The sequence below is a fragment of the Oncorhynchus masou genome, unplaced genomic scaffold (genome assembly GCF_036934945.1).
Source record: "Oncorhynchus masou masou isolate Uvic2021 unplaced genomic scaffold, UVic_Omas_1.1 unplaced_scaffold_551, whole genome shotgun sequence".
In the NCBI taxonomy this organism is placed as follows: Eukaryota; Metazoa; Chordata; class Actinopteri; order Salmoniformes; family Salmonidae; genus Oncorhynchus; species Oncorhynchus masou.
Genome location: NW_027011926.1, coordinates 300,984 through 317,169, shown reverse-complemented (window position 1 = coordinate 317,169; position 16,186 = coordinate 300,984). Strand labels below are relative to the sequence as shown.

The 16,186-nt window shown below is 47.7% G+C and overlaps 1 long non-coding RNA gene across 1 annotated transcript; it reads left to right on the top strand.

Moving 5' to 3' along the window:
- Positions 1–2,068: 2,068 nt before the first annotated feature.
- Positions 2,069–15,245, top strand: LOC135536063 (uncharacterized). The gene is made up of 3 exons (XR_010454935.1): positions 2,069–2,205; positions 8,982–9,182; positions 15,129–15,245. It is a non-coding gene; the product is annotated as an uncharacterized LOC135536063 (long non-coding RNA).
- The last annotated feature ends 941 nt before the right edge of the window (positions 15,246–16,186 follow it).

Below are 16,186 nucleotides of genomic sequence, written 5' to 3'. Positions count from 1 at the left end.
TTTATTGTTTATTTAGTTTTCCTTTATGTATTGCCTTACCCTACTCACCTAATTCATATTCAGGATGCCCCTCCCCATATAAACTATGTCATTTACTTTTAAAATTGTGTTTTATTGTTTATTTAGTTTTCATTTCCATTCAGGATGCCTTTAAAATTGTGTTTTATTGTTTATTTAGTTTTCCTTTATGTATTTCAGTGTCCATGACTGTCATGTCAGTATATAGAGATACTTGAACTTGTCTAACTGAGCCCACTATTTGCTCCTGTAGGTCGCCTGTGGACATCCTCTCTGCAGCATAATGTCTTGTGCAGCCTACTTAGATGGCAACGCAACGCCAAAGTCCATGAGCAGAGCCAAACAATGGACTGACGAGGTGGAGAACTTATACAGATTCCAACAGGCAGGCTACAGGGATGAACTGGAATACAAACAAGTAAAGCAAGTTGACTTGGTAAACAACTTAAATGAATCCTTATCACTGGCTAAAAGCATTGCCACTGACAGTTGGTTCACTACAAGATGAATGTGTCACTGTGGCATTGCTTCTTTGTCTTAGATCGACAGGTGGCCTGAGACTGGGTTTGTGAAGAAGCTTCAGCGTCGAGACAACACATTCTATTACTACAACAGAAAAAGAGAATGTGAAGACCGGGAAGTCCATAAAGTGAAGGTCTATGCATATTAAGTCAGGAGTGTCCAGCAATCTCTTTTCCATTTTGAATATCTTTTGACATGTTTTTGAAGAAGACATCTGTAGGAAGGAAGGCAGCACCATCCCAGCTGTGGAATGTAGACCAGTTCACTGAATAAAGGGTGTGAGGTTGAAGCTGTCTGATGTGTGTGAACCTGTGAGGGGAGGTATGTTTGTGTTATAAGGGTCCTTTTGATGAATGTTTTGTTGTGGATCCAGATGAACTATTGAACTGTGTGAGAGGGGATTATAGACTGGGCTATCACACCCTCATCATGTGATATTGTGACGTTAGTGTGAGGACTGGGATTACCATCAACTAAATAAAATACCTAAAGTCTGACCCCTAACAGGGATATTCACATACCAGTACACTAACTATGATTCACATATACCAGTACTCCCAAATACAACAGAGCTACTGAGCACATGTTCTGCTGCATGACATTCATGGTTATTCTATAAACATACATTTCTACATGAATGTTGTGTAAAGTTGCATCCTCCTGGGTACTCCTGTGGGGGATATGGGGCCCAGTTAGAGTGGACTGAGAACTGAACTGGTATGACAGTTAGCAGGTGGGTAAAGTATTGGTCCTGATGAATATACTTACAAGTCTACAATGATCATTCATATGATATGAATATAACAACTGGATTTTCCACTGGTGTAAAGTATTTCAGTAAAATTACTACAAAGTTCTACTTAAGTAGTTTTTCTGGGTATCTGTACTTTACTATTCATATGTTTTACAACTTTTACTTCACTACATTCCTAAAGATAATATTGTACTTTTTATTCCATACATTTTCCCTGACAACCCAAAGCACTCTACATTTTGAATGCTTAGCAGAACAGGAAAATTGTGAAATTTACACACTTATCAAGAGAATGCGTGGTCAGCCCTACTGGGTATGTTCTGGCGGACTCACTAAACACATGTATGTTTTGTAAATAATGTCTGAGTGTTGGAGTGTGCCCCTGGCTATACATACATTTTCAAAACAACAATTTATACTTTTACTTTTGATATTTAAGTATATTTTAGCAATGAAATTTACTTTCGATACTTTAGTATATTTAAAACCAAATACTTTTAGACTTTTACTCAAGTAGTATTTTACTGGGTGACTTTTACTTAAGGTATTAAGATATCTATACTTTTACTCAAGTATGACAAATTGGGTACTTTTTCCACCACTGGGATTTCTACAAACATTTCTGCAGAATGCTGTCCCTAAAAAAGGTTTGTATTAATCTACACTCATCAAATGAAATAGGTTAGTACACTGTATTGAATCATGTCAACTCTTTGCCGAAATGTTTATCGGCGTAATGAGATATTTTGCCTTTAAGAGTACTGTCACGTTCCCTTTAAGCTGCCCGGCTGTAATTTCTGGTTGAGCCGATCAGAATCATTTTGCTCCTGGAAGTTTTGGAGACACTGGATAAGTGACAAGTAGTTGACACATATTCATCTGAAACACTACCTCTTATTATGCTCTGACACGTAAGTACACTGAAACAAAGTAGACGTTTGGTTGAACCTTTGAAATAGGTGTTTTGAGCAGCTGATTGGAGCTGTCCTAGTAGTGTTATTGTTAGCGGACATGCTATCAGTAACAAACTGCCGTTAGATAACCAGCAGGCTTACTAGCTAGCCGTCTTCTGTTAAACTCGTAGATATGTTTTGTGAGCTTTGATGAGTGTTTAAAATGAATGTTAAATTAAGATCTGCGAGGTCAGCGCCCAACACAGCTAAACTAGCTAGCAAGCCTAACGACTACCAGCTGTTAGCTGACTATTTACAAGTGATTTAGCTAGCCCGGTTGGTTTCCCGTATGTCCTAGCCCGGTTGGTTTCCCATATGTCCTAGCCCGGTTGGTTTCCTGTATCGTTTCCCGTATATGTCCTAGCCTGGTTGGTTTCCCGTATGTCCTAGCTGGTTGGTTTCCCGTATGTCCTAGCTGGTTGGTTTCCCGTATGTCCTAGCTGGTTGGTTTCCCGTATGTCCTAGCTGGTTGGTTTCCGTATGTCCTAGCCCGGTTGGTTTCCGTATGTCCTAGCCCGGTTGGTTTCCCGTATGTCCTATGTCCTAGCCGGTTGGTTTCCGTATGTCCTAGCCCGGTTGGTTTCCCGTATGTCCTAGCCCGTTGGTTTCCCGTATGTCCTAGCCCGGTTGGTTTCCCGTATGTCCTAGCCCGTTGGTTTCCCATATGTCCTAGCCCGGTTGGTTTCCGTATGTCCTATGGTTTCCCGTATGTCCTAGCCGGTTGGTTTCCCGTATGTCCTAGCCCAGTTGGGTTCCCGTATGTCCTAGCCCGGTTGGTTTCCCGTATGTCCTAGCCGGTTGGTTTCCCGTATGTCCTAGCCCGGTTGGTTTCCCGTATGTCCTAGTTGGTTTCCCGGTTGGTTTCCCCGTATGTCCTAGCCGGTTGGTTTCCCGTATGTCCTAGCCGGTTGGTTTCCCGTATGTCCTAGCCGGTTGGTTTCCCGTATGTCCTAGCCGGTTGGTTTCCCGTATGTCCTAGCCGGTTGGTTTCCCGTATGTCCTAGTCGGTTGGTTTCCCGTATGTCCTAGTCTAGCTGGTTGGTTTCCCGTATGTCCTAGCCGGTTGGTTTCCCGTATGTCCTAGCCGGTTGGTTTCCCGTATGTCCTATGGTTTCACGTATGTCTTAGCCCGGTTGGTTTCCCGTATGTCCTAGCCGGTTGGTTTCCCGTATGTCCTAGCCGGTTGGTTTCCCGTATGTCCTAGCCGGTTGGTTTCCCGTATGGTTTCCCGTATGTCCTAGCCCGGTTGGTTTCCCGTATGTCCTAGCCCGGTTGGTTTCCCGTATGTCCTAGCCGGTTGGTTTCCCGTATGGTTTCCCGTATGTCCTAGCCGGTTGGTTTCCCGTATGTCCTAGCCGGTTGGTTTCCCGTATGTCCTAGCCGGTTGGTTTCCCGTATGTCCTAGCCGGTTGGTTTCCCGTATGTCCTAGCCGGTTGGTTTCCCGTATGGTTTCCCGTATGTCCTAGCCGGTTGGTTTCCCGTATGTCCTAGTCGGTTGGTTTCCCGTATGTCCTAGTCGGTTGGTTTCCCGTATGTCCTAGTCGATTGGTTTCCCATATGTCCTAGCCGGTTGGTTTCCCGTATGGTTTCCCGTATGTCCTAGCCCGGTTGGTTTCCCGTATGTCCTAGCCGGTTGGTTTCCCGTATGTCCTAGCCGGTTGGTTTCCCGTATGTCCTAGTCGGTTGGTTTCCCGTATGTCCTAGCCGGTTGGTTTCCCGTATGTCCTAGCCGGTTGGTTTCCCGTATGGTTTCCCGTATGTCCTAGCCCGGTTGGTTTCCCGTATGTCCTAGTCGATTGGTTTCCCGTATGGTTTCCCGTATGTCCTAGCCCGGTTGGTTTCCCGTATGTCCTAGTCGGTTGGTTTCCCGTATGTCCTAGCCCAGTTGGTTTCCCGTATGTCCTAGCCGGTTGGTTTCCCGTATGTCCTAGCCGGTTGGTTTCCCGTATGTCCTAGCCGGTTGGTTTCCCGTATGTCCTAGCCGGTTGGTTTCCCGTATGGTTTCCCGTATGTCCTAGCCCGGTTAGTTTCCCAATACTGAATGAACACTTATTTTAACTTAATATAATACATCAATAAAATCAATTTAGCCTCAAGTAAATAATGAAACATGTTCAATTTAGTTTAAATAATGAAAAAACAAAGTGTTGCCACGAAGCATCGTTACCCATCGCTCCACAAGGGGAACCACTACTTCAAGGTCTCAGAGCAAGTGACGTCACCGATTGAAACGCTATTTAGCGCATACCACCGCTAACTAAGCTAGCCGTTTCACATCCGTTACACTCAGAACATGAGAACATACGAAAGCTGGTGGTTCCTTTTAACATGAGTCTTCAATATTCCCAGGTAAGAAGTTTTAGGTTGTAGTTGTTATAGGACTATTTCCCTCTATACCATTTGAATTTCATTAACCTTTGACTATTGGATGTCTTATAGGCACTTTAGTAGGGTAGCTGGGGCGGCAGGGTAGCCTAGTGGTTAGAGCGTTGGACTAAGGTAACGAATCCCGAGCTGACATGGTACAAATCTGTCGTTCTGCCCCTGAACAGGCAGTTAACCCACTGTTCCTAGGCCGTCATTGAAAATAAGAATTTGTTCTTAACTGACTTGCCTGGTTAAATAAAGGTAAAAAAAAAAATAAAAAGTATTGCCAGTGTAACAGTATAGCTTCCGTCCCTCTCCTCGCTCCTCCCTGGGCTCGAACCAGCAACACAACGACAACAGCCACCACATCGAAGCAGCGTTACCCATGCAGAGCATTGGAACAACTACTAGAAGTCTCAGAGCAAGTGACGTTTGAAACGTTTTAGCGCACGCTAACTAGCTAGCCATTTCACTTCGGTTACACCAGCCTCATCTCGGGAGTTCATTGGCTTGACTCACAACGAAGAGCTGCTGGCAAAACTCATGAAAGTGCTGTTTGAATGAATGTTTACGCGCCTGCTTCTGCCTACCACCGCTCAGTCAGATACTTGTATGCTTGTATGCTCAGTCAGATTATATGCAATGCAGGACACGCTAGATAATATCTAGTAATATCAACCATGTGTAGTTAACTAGTGATTATGATTGTTTTTTATAAGAAGTTTAATGCTAGCTTGCAACTTACCTTGGCTTACTGCATTCTCGTAACAGGCAGGCTCCTTGTGGAGTGCAACTAGAGAGAGGCAGGTCGTTATTGTGTTGGACTAGTTAAATGAAAGGTTGCAAGATTGGATCCCCCGAGCTGACAAGGGGAAAATCTGTCGTTCTGCCCCTGAACGAGACAGTTAACCCACCGTTCCTAGGCCGTCAGTGAAAATAAGAATAAGTGTTCTTTGACTGACTTGCCTAGTTAAAGAAAGATATAAAAAAAAAAAAATTCAAATCAGCAAATCGGCGGCCAAAAATACAGATTTCCGATTGTTATGAAAACTTGAAATCGGCCCTGATTAATCGGCCATTCCGATTAATCGGTTGACCTCTAGTTACTACTGCATTGTCGGAACTAGAAGCACAAGCATTTCGCTACACTCGTATTAACATCTGCTAACCATGTGTATGTGACAAATACAATTTGATTTGATTTGGGGTGGCAGGTTGGGGTGGCAGGTAGCCCTGCAGGTTGGGGCGGCAGGTAGCCCTGCAGGTTGGGGAGGCAGGTAGCCCGGCAGGTTGGGGCGGCAGGTAGCCCGGCAGGTTGGGGCGGCAGGTAGCCCTGCAGGTTGGGGGCGGCAGGGGCGAGGCAGGTAGCCCGGCAGGTTGGGGCGGCAGGTAGCCCGGCAGGTTGGGGCAGGTAGCCCTGCAGGTTGGGGCGGCAGGTAGCCCTGCAGGTTGGGGCGGCAGGTAGCCCTGCAGGTTGGGGCGGCAGGTAGCCCGGCAGGTTGGGGAGGCAGGTAGCCCGGCAGGTTGGGGAGGCAGGTAGCCCGGCAGGTTGGGGAGGCAGGTAGCCCGGCAGGTTGGGGAGGCAGGTAGCCCGGCAGGTTGGGGCGGCAGGTAGCCCTGCAGGTTGGGGCGGCAGGTAGCCCTGCAGGTTGGGGGCGGCAGGTAGCCCTGCAGGTTGGGGCGGCAGGTAGCCCTGCAGGTTGGGGCGGCAGGTAGCCCTGCAGGTTGGGGCGGCAGGTTGGGGCGGCAGGTTGGGGCGGCAGGTAGCCCGGCAGGTTGGGGAGGCAGGTAGCCCGGCAGGTTGGGGAGGCAGGTAGCCCGGCAGGTTGGGGAGGCAGGTAGCCCGGCAGGTTGGGGAGGCAGGTAGCCCGGCAGGTTGGGGAGGCAGGTAGCCCTGCAGGTTGGGGCGGCAGGTAGGGCGGCAGGTTGGGGCGGCAGGTAGCCCGGCAGGTTGGGGAGGCAGGTAGCCCGGCAGGTTGGGGCGGCAGGTAGCCCTGCAGGTTGGGGCGGCAGGTAGCCCGGCAGGTTGGGGAGGCAGGTAGGGGCGGCAGGTTGGGGCGGCAGGTAGCCCGGCAGGTTGGGGAGGCAGGTAGCCCTGCAGGTTGGGGCGGCAGGTAGCCCTGCAGGTTGGGGTAGCCCGGCAGGTTGGGGCGGCAGGTTGGGGCCCGGCAGGTTGGGGCGGCAGGTAGCCCGGCAGGTTGGGGAGGCAGGTAGCCCGGCAGGTTGGGGAGGCAGGTAGCCCGGCAGGTTGGGAAGGCAGGTAGCCCGGCAGGTAGCCCGGCAGGTTGGGGCGGCAGGTAGCCCGGCAGGTTGGGGCGGCAGGTAGCCCGGCAGGTTGAGGGGCAGGTAGCCCGGCAGGTTGGGAGGCAGGTAGCCCTGCAGGTTGGGGCGGCAGGTTGGGGCGGCAGGTAGTCCGGCAGGTTGGGGCGGCAGGTAGTCCGGCAGGTTGGGGAGGCAGGTAGCCCGGCAGGTTGGGGAGGCAGGTAGCCCGGCAGGTTGGGGAGGCAGGTATCTGTCGTTCTGCCCCTGAACAAGGCAGTTAACCCACTGTTCCCCGGTAGGCCGTCATTGTCAAATAAAATATTTAACTGACTTGCCTAGTTAAATATATATATATATATATAAAAATATGTTTGTAACTAGCAAGGCCATTTAGACTCCGGTTGGGGGATTGCTGTTGTTTTCAGTGTAGCTGTTCACATGATCCCATGCAGCAGCTCTTAGGGTTATCATGTGTTATGTAGCCCAGGCTGGGATGGAGCTGGAGGCTAGAGAGTAGCAGCTAGTTCCCATGTCATAATGGACCTCTTGTTTCTTGTGGGTTTGGAGCACAAAGCTGCCTCAGGAATTCTGCCTTTTCACCCAGAATGTTGTTGCAACAGGAAATGGTCTCTGCTCTCTGGCCTAGAATGGTCTTCTGCACCGTGCAGTAACATACTGCTGGGCTAGAGCTGGGCTCGGGGTAGAGCTGGGGTAGGTTAGGGAAGAGCTGGGCTAGGGCTTAGGCTAGAGCTAGGGTAGGGCTGGGATAGGGTTAGAGCTGGGCTAGAATGGTATTCTGGTTCGTGCAGTAACATACTGCTGGGGTAGGGCTGGGCTAGAGCTAGGCTAGAGCTAGGGTAGAGCTGGGCTCGAGCTAGGGTAGGGCTGAGCTAGAGCTAGGGTAGAGCTGGGCTGGGGTAGAGCTAAGCTAGAGCTGGGGTAGAGCTGGGCTGGGATAGAGCTGGGCTAGAGCGGGGCTGGGCTAGAGCTTGGGTAGAGCTGGACTGGAGCTTGGGTAGAGCTGGACTGGAGCTTGGGTAGAGCTGGACTGGAGCTAGGGTAGAGCTGGGCTAGAGTTAGGGTAGAGCTGGGCAAGAGATGGACTGGAGCTAGGGTAGAGCTGGGCTAGATCAAATCAAATCAAATTTATTTATATAGCCCTTCGTACATCAGCTGATATCTCAAAGTGCTGTACAGAAACCCAGCCTAAAACCCCAAACAGCAAGCAATGCAGGTGTAGAAGCACAGTGGCTAGGAAAAACTCCCTAGAAAGGCCAAAACCTAGGAAGAAACCTAGAGAGGAACCAGGCTATGTGGGGTGGCCAGTCCTCTTCTGGCTGTGCCGGGTGGAGATTATAACAGAACATGGCCAAGATGTTCAAATGTTCATAAATGACCAGCATGGTCGAATAATAAGGCAGAACAGTTGAAACTGGAGCAGCAGCACGGCCAGGTGGACTGGGGACAGCAAGGAGTCATCATGTCAGGTAGTCCTGGGGCATGGTCCTAGGGCTCAGGTCCTCCGAAAGAGAGAAAGAAAGGGAGAAGGAGAGAATTAGAGAACGTACACTTAGATTCAGGACACCGAATTGGACAGGAGAAGTACTCCAGATATAACAAACTGACCCTAGCCCCCGACACATAAACTACTGCAGCATAAATACTGGAGGCTGAGACAGGAGGGGTCAGGAGATACTGTGGCCCCATCCGAGGACACCCCCGGACAGGGCCAAACAGGAAGGAGCTAGGGTAGAGCTGGGCTAGAGCTAGGGTAGAGCTGGACTGGAGCTAGGGTAGAGCTAGGCTAGAGCTGGACTGGAGCTAGGGTAGAGCTGGGCTGGAGCTGGGCTAGAGCTGGGCTAGAGCTAGGGTAGAGCTGGACTGGAGCTAGGGTAGAGCTGGGCTAGAGAAGAAACATGACAACGTCTAGGGGGGGATTTGAGATTGGGCTGGGGGCAGAGATGAGAGGGGATCAAGGAGAGAGACGAGGTAAAGGAATAGGGGTATCAGAAAGGGAAGTATGGGAGGGGGTGTTTTAGCCAGTCCCTTTATGGGGTGAGGGACAGGCTATTAACTTCCCTCTCCTATTCCTCCCACCCTTCAGGTCAGGCATCTGGTTGGCTGGCCCTGCTTCCTGTCCGGTAAGGCCTGCCCCTGTGGAGCCATTAGCATGCAGTTCCTCTGTGTGTCCATGGGGTGGAGCTGCTGAGCCATGGATGACTTCACTACCAATGATTTCACCACCAGAACATATGGCACCAGCGGCCTTGACAACAGACTGCTGTTTGGAGAAACCTCTGCTCGGGTACGTGTGTGTGTGTGTGTGTGTGTGTGTGTGTGTGTGTGTGTACGGCTGTTGCGGTGACCATATTACCGCCACACCCACAGTCTTGAGTCTCCTCTTCTGCACTCTGGACATGTGTTGGTAGTACCTAACTCACTAACAACCATCAGGACCTAATGGCTCCATGTCCCACTAACCATCGGGTCCTAATGGCTCCATGTCCCTCTAACCATGTGTCCTAATGGCTCCATGTCCCTCTAACCATCGGCTCCTAATGGCTCCATGTCCCTCTAACCATCGGGTCCTAATGGCTCCATGTCCCTCTAACCACTCTGACATCAATGACAATCAAACACTTATCATCACAACAGTATCATGCTTTTACAACTCACCTCACTGTGATGATCAATTCGAAGAAAGAAGTTCAACAGCAGGTTGAACCAGTGTATAACATGGTCGTTGTGGATGCTGTCACAAAGCCCAACACAATGAAATGGACAGTGCTTTCTAAGGTGATGATTAATTCAGAACACCCATAGACCATCTGACAGCTCATTCATAGGCCTGTATATGAGCCCCCACCCCCCCAAAAAACTGAAAATAATGATTGTGCTGTTATACAATACATATCGCATATTGCACATGGCAGAAAAACATTTTAAAAAACTGATTTAAGATGTCTTTGGTACATAACTGGTCGAGCCTATACTCCAACATGTCTATCCATGAGTCTGGGAGAGAATGGTCCCACAGTTGACAGTGCATGTCAGAGCAAAGCCCAAGCCATGAGGTTGAAGGAATTGTCCATAGAGAGAGGATTGTGTCGAGACACAGATCTGGGGAAGGGTACCCAAACATTTCTGCAGCACTGAAGGCTCCAAGAACACAGTGGCCTCCATCATTCTTAAATGGAAGAAGTTTGGAACCACAAAGACTCTTCCTAGAGCTGGCCGCCTGGCCAAACTGAGCAATCGAGAGAGAAGAGCCTTGGTCAGGGAGGTGACCAAGATGGTCACTGACAGATCACCTATAGTTCCTCTGTGGACATGGGAGAACCTTCAAGATGGACAACCTTCTCTGCAGAACTCCACCAATCAGGCCTTTATGGTAGGGTGGTCAGATGGAAGCCACTCCTCAGTAAAAGGCACACATGACCGCCCGCTTGGAGTTGGCAAAAGGCACCTAAAGACTCAGACCATGAGAAACAAGATTCTCTGGTTTGATGAAACCAAGATTGAACTCTGTGGCCTGAATGCCAAGCATCATGTCTGGAGGAAACCTGTCACCATACCTACTGTGAAGCATGGTGGTGGCAGCATCATGCTGTGGGGACGTCAGGATTGAGGGAAAGATGAATGGAGGAAAGTACCTTGAGGAAAACCTGCTCAGGACCTCAGACTGGGGCGAAGGTGCAACTTCTGGACAAGTCTCAATGTCCATGAGTGGCCCAGCCAGAGCCTGGACTTGAACCCAATTTGAACATCTCTGGGGAGACCAGAAAATAGCTGTGCAGCAACGCTCCCCATCCAACCTGACAGAGATTGAGAGGATCTGCAAAGAAGAATGGGAGAAACTCCCTAAATACAGGTATGCCAAGCTTGTAGCGTCAGACCCGAGAAGACTCGAGGCTGTAATTGCTGCCAAAGGTGCTTCAACCAAGTACTGAGTAAAGGGTCTGAATACTAATGTAAATGTTATACATTTGCTACAATAACAGAATTGGAAATATATCTAAACCTGTTTTATGCTTTGTCGTCATAGGGTATTGTGTGTGGATTGAGGGGGAAAAACTATTGAAACAATTGTAGAATACGGCTGTAACCTAACAATGTGGGAAAAGTTGAGGGGTCTGAACACTTTCCAAATGCACTGTATTAATAAAGACTAGATGAAATTGCGAATAGTCAGATGGGTGACAATATGATCAGTTGTTGAGAGAACCGCATGTGCAGCCTTAGGCAAGGAACAGAGGGCAAGCTTTCTCTGCAATGTTCTCAAATTATCAATAGCCAAGTCACATCAAGCAGCCCATATGTTGTTTTTCTAGGTCATTCTAAGGTTTGTATCATTCAAAACTACAGTTGCCAAATAACTCTGAAACTAGGGCATAAGACCTGTTCCAAATAACTCTGAACCTAGGGCATAGGACCTGTTCCAAATAACTCTGAACCTAGGGCATAGGACCTGTTCCAAATAACTCAACCTAGGGCATAGGACCTGTTCCAAATAACTCTGAACCTAGGGCATAGGACCTGTTCCAAATAACTCTGAAACTAGGGCATAGGACCTGTTCCAAATAACTCTGAACCTAGGGCATAGGACCTGTTCCAAATAACTCTGAACCTAGGGCATAGGACCTGTTCCAAATAACTCTGAACCTAGGACCTGTTCCAAATAACTCTGAACCTAGGGCATAGGACCTGTTCCAAATAACTCTGAACCTAGGGCATAGGACCTGTTCCAAATAACTCTGAACCTAGGGCATAGGACCTGTTCCAAATAACTCTGAACCTAGGGCATAGGACCTGTTCCAAATAACTCTGAACCTAGGGCATAGGACCTGTTCCAAATAACTCTGAACCTAGGGCATAGGACCTGTTCCAAATAACTCTGAACCTAGGGCATAGGACCTGTTCCAAATAACTCTGAACCCTAGGGCATAGGACCTGTTCCAAATAACTCTGAACCTAGGGCATAGGACCTGTTCCAAATAACTCTGAACCTAGGGCATAGGACCTGTTCCAAATAACTCTGAACCTAGGGCATAGGACCTGTTTCAAATAACTCTGAACCTAGGGCATAGGACCTGTTCCAAATAACTCAAACTTGGGCATAGGACCTGTTTCAAATACCTCTGAAACTAGGGCATAGGACCTGTTTCAAATAACTCTGAACCTAGGGCATAGGACCTGTTCCAAATAACTCTGAACCTAGGGCATAGGACCTGTTTCAAATAACTCTGAACCTAGGGCATAGGACCTGTTTCAAATAACTCTGAACCTAGGGCATAGGACCTGTTCCAAATAACTCTGAAACTAGGACCTGTTCCAAATAACTCTGAACCTAGGGCATAGGACCTGTTCCAAATAACTCTGAACCTAGGGCATAGGACCTGTTTCAAATAACTCTGAACCTAGGGCATAGGACCTGTTTCAAATAACTCTGACCCTAGGGCATAGGGACCTGTTCCAAATAACTCTGAACCTAGGGCATAGGACCTGTTTCAAATAACTCAACCTAGGGCATAGGACCTGTTCCAAATAACTCTGAACCTAGGGCATAGGACCTGTTTCAAATAACTCTGACCCTAGGGCATAGGACCTGTTTCAAATAACTGAACCTAGGGCATAGGACCTGTTCCAAATAACTCTGAACCTAGGGCATAGGACCTGTTCCAAATAACTCTGAACCTAGGGCATAGGACCTGTTCCAAATAACTCTGAAACTAGGGCATAGGACCTGGCCAAGGTTTGACTCCATCAATCACCACATTCTTATCAGCAGACTTAACAGCCTTGGTTTCTCAAATGACTGCTTCGCTTGGTTCACCAACTACAGTGAAATATACCTGCTGGAGCGTGTGCTTACGGGTGGGTGCTGCTATGGTGACCAGTGAGTTGAGATAAGGCGGGGGCTTAACCTAGCAAAGACTTATAGATGACCTGGAGACAGTGGGTTTGGCGACAAATATGAAGCGAGGGCCAGCCAACGAGAGCATACAGGTCGCAGTGGTGGGTAGTATATGGGGCTTTGGTGACAAAACGGATGGCACTGTGTAAGACTGCATCCAATTTGCTGAGTAGAGTGTTGGAGGCTATTTTATAAATTACATCGTCGAGGATCGGAAGGATGGTCAGTTTTACGAGGGTATGTTTGGCAGCATGAGTGAAGGATGCTCATTTCATTTTGGATTGGAGATGCTTAATGTTTGAGTTTATTTTATTTTTACAGGGACAGTGCACATTAATCAACATTTCAGTAAAAGTGACGGTTTTAGCCAGCCGGCTAATTTTCAACCGCAGTCCCTGGGCAGGTTATTAAAAACAATTACAATAAAGACAATCTTTGAGCAGTGAGCACACGCAGAGCAACATAGGGCAAGCAAGACGTAGCATACAAACAGAGCAACATAGGGCAAGCAAGACGTAGCATACAAACAGAGCAACATAGGGCAAGCAAGACGTAGCATACAAACAGAGCAACATAGCAAGCATACAAACAGAGCAACATAGGGCAAGCAAGACGTAGCATACAAACAGAGCAACATAGGGCAAGCAAGACATAGCATACAGACAGAACAAAAAGCAGCAAGACAAAATTCATAAAAGCAACTAAGTGTTTCCACACATCACAAGCTACAGACAACATGGAAAGCGGCAACACACAGCTAGGGATTATGTTCACAAATCTGATTGGCCTTTAGTCATGTCTTCATGCATCTTGTGAAAGTGTGATATGTGGTGCAGTTGTGTGTCTGATGGCAGTGTATTCCAGACATGGGAAGCTCTCACAGAGAAAACGGATTTACTAAAGGTGCTTTTCCTTAAGGGAACTATACAGTCACCTCTCATGGCAGACCTTGTGGATCTGCTGCCATATGTTTGGGTTTTCTGTTTAACATAAATACTGAGTGGAGGGGAGCCAGGCCGTTTAGGATCTTGAAAACAAGACATGTGTCAGTGTATTGCATAAGCTTTTCCCAACTCAGAAGCTCATGCTTTTGAGGATGTAACAGTGATGATGGCTATTGGGCTTCCTATCAAGCACTTTGAGAGCCTGTTTGTAGACAGACTGAATAGGTTTTAATACAGCAAGCTTGGGCCCAACTAGTCAAGCAGTATGTTAAGTGGGGAAGAATCATAGATTTGAAGTACAGTTTTGCTACCTCTGTAGTCAAACAATTTCATATAAATTGGAAATTAGCTAGGTTGAATTTGGCTATTTGAATGACCTTTTCACATGATTTTTAAGAGAGGTTGGAATCAAGTATGATGCCAAGGTACTTAAAATCAGAAACCACCTGGAGCTTCTCCCCTGACACATAGACATCTGTTGCCCTCTTTGAAGAACATGCAAACACGAGTCACTGAGCCACTTTGTAACCTGGACCATTACAGTAGTGAGTCGCTTTGTAACCTGGACCATTACAGTAGTGAGTCACTGAGTCACATTGTAACCTGGACCATTACAGTAGTGAGTCACTGAGCCACTTTGTAACCTGGACCATTACAGTAGTGAGTTCTTGTGCAGCTTGTTGTTTGCTCTTTGCATGCACATATATCACTATGTCATCTGCATACATTTGAACTTCAGACCCAGTACAGACAGAAGGCAGATCATTAATGTACAGGCTGAACAGGAGGGGCCCCAGTATTGACCCTTGGGGCACGCCCACATCATAGCTACGATAGGGCGACAGCTCATTGCTCACTCTGACACACTGAGCTCTGCCTTCAAGGTATGATTTCATCCATCTCAAGGCATCGGGGGAAAAGTTGAACTTTGACAATTTTGTGATTAGAATCTCATGGTTAACAGTATCAAAAGCCTTCCTTAGGTCCAGAAACACAGCCCCAACAACGCCCCCTTTGTCCATGTGAGTCTGGAAGGAGAGTTCACAGTCTAACCAGACACCTAGGTATTTGTAGTTGTCCACATATTCTAAGTCAGAACCGTCCAGAGTAGTGATGCTGGTTTAGGGTCGAGGAGGTTTAATGACGCTGATTTACAATATGGGCATGAACATCACAGTGGATTATGGTCAACTTGGATTATGGTCAACTTTTCTAAATGTAGATGTTCCAATCAGCGGCTTGTATGTGTGGAGGCCTGGAGATGCTAAACATGTTTATGTCAATTACCGTGAGACCAGCAGTCTTTTGCATGACTAACTGGCTGACAAAATGTCATGACCGCCACAGTGTGTGTTATCGGCTGGTCTCATGTAATGTCCTCTTTCCCTTGCAGGACAGAGCCATCAACCTGGTGGTCGGAGGACTGACATCCCTGCTCGTTGTAGTAAGTACCCCTGGACTGTTTCCACATGTTGTTGTTACAGCCTGAATTTAAAATGGATTACATTAAATGTTTTGTGTCACTGACCTACACACAATACCCCATAATGGTATTGTGTTTTTAGACATTTTTTTACAAATTTTAATAAAAAATGAGAATGTGGAATGTTTTGTACGTTTTCTACCCATTTGTTATGGCCTAAATAAGTTCAGGAGTGTAAAAATGTGCTTAACAAGTCACACAAGTTGGACTCACTCTGCACAGTAATACTGTTAAACATGAATGACTACACTAGCCTAGTGGTTAGAGCGCTGTGCTAGTTACCGAAAGGTTGCTGGATTGAGTCCCTGAGCTGACAAGGTAAACATCTGTTGTTCTGCCCCTGAACAAGGCAGTTAACCCACTGTTCAATGGTTGTCATTGTAAATAAGAATGTGTTCTTGGTTCCTCCCGGGTGGTGCAGTGGTCAAAGGCACTGCATCGCAGTGCTCACTGTGCCACCAGAGATTCTGGGTTCGAGCCCAGGCTCTGTCGCAGCCGGCCATGACCGGGATGTCCATGGAGCGATGCACAATTGGCCCAGCGTCGGCCGGGAGGGATATCCTTGTCTCATTGCGCACTAGCGACTCCTGTGGCGGGCTGGGTGCAGTGCACCCTGACCAGGTCGTCAGGTGTATGGTGTTTCCTCCGACACATTGGTGTTGCAGGCTTCCGGGTTGGATGTGCATTGTGTCAAGAAGCAGTGCGGCTTGGTTGGGTTGTGTTTCGGAGGACGCATGGCTCACCTTCGCCTCTCCCGAACCGTGGAGTTGCAGCGATGAGACAAGACTAACTACCAATTAGATATTAGGAAATTGGGAAGAAAAAAGGCTTTTTTTTTTAAAGGATTTGTTCTTAACTTGCCTAGTAAAAAAAGGAATTGGGAGAGGAAATGGTAGAATATACTGGGAAAGATGGGTTGATCTGTGGCCTTCTGAAGGGTGATCTGTGGCCTTATGAAGGGTGATCTG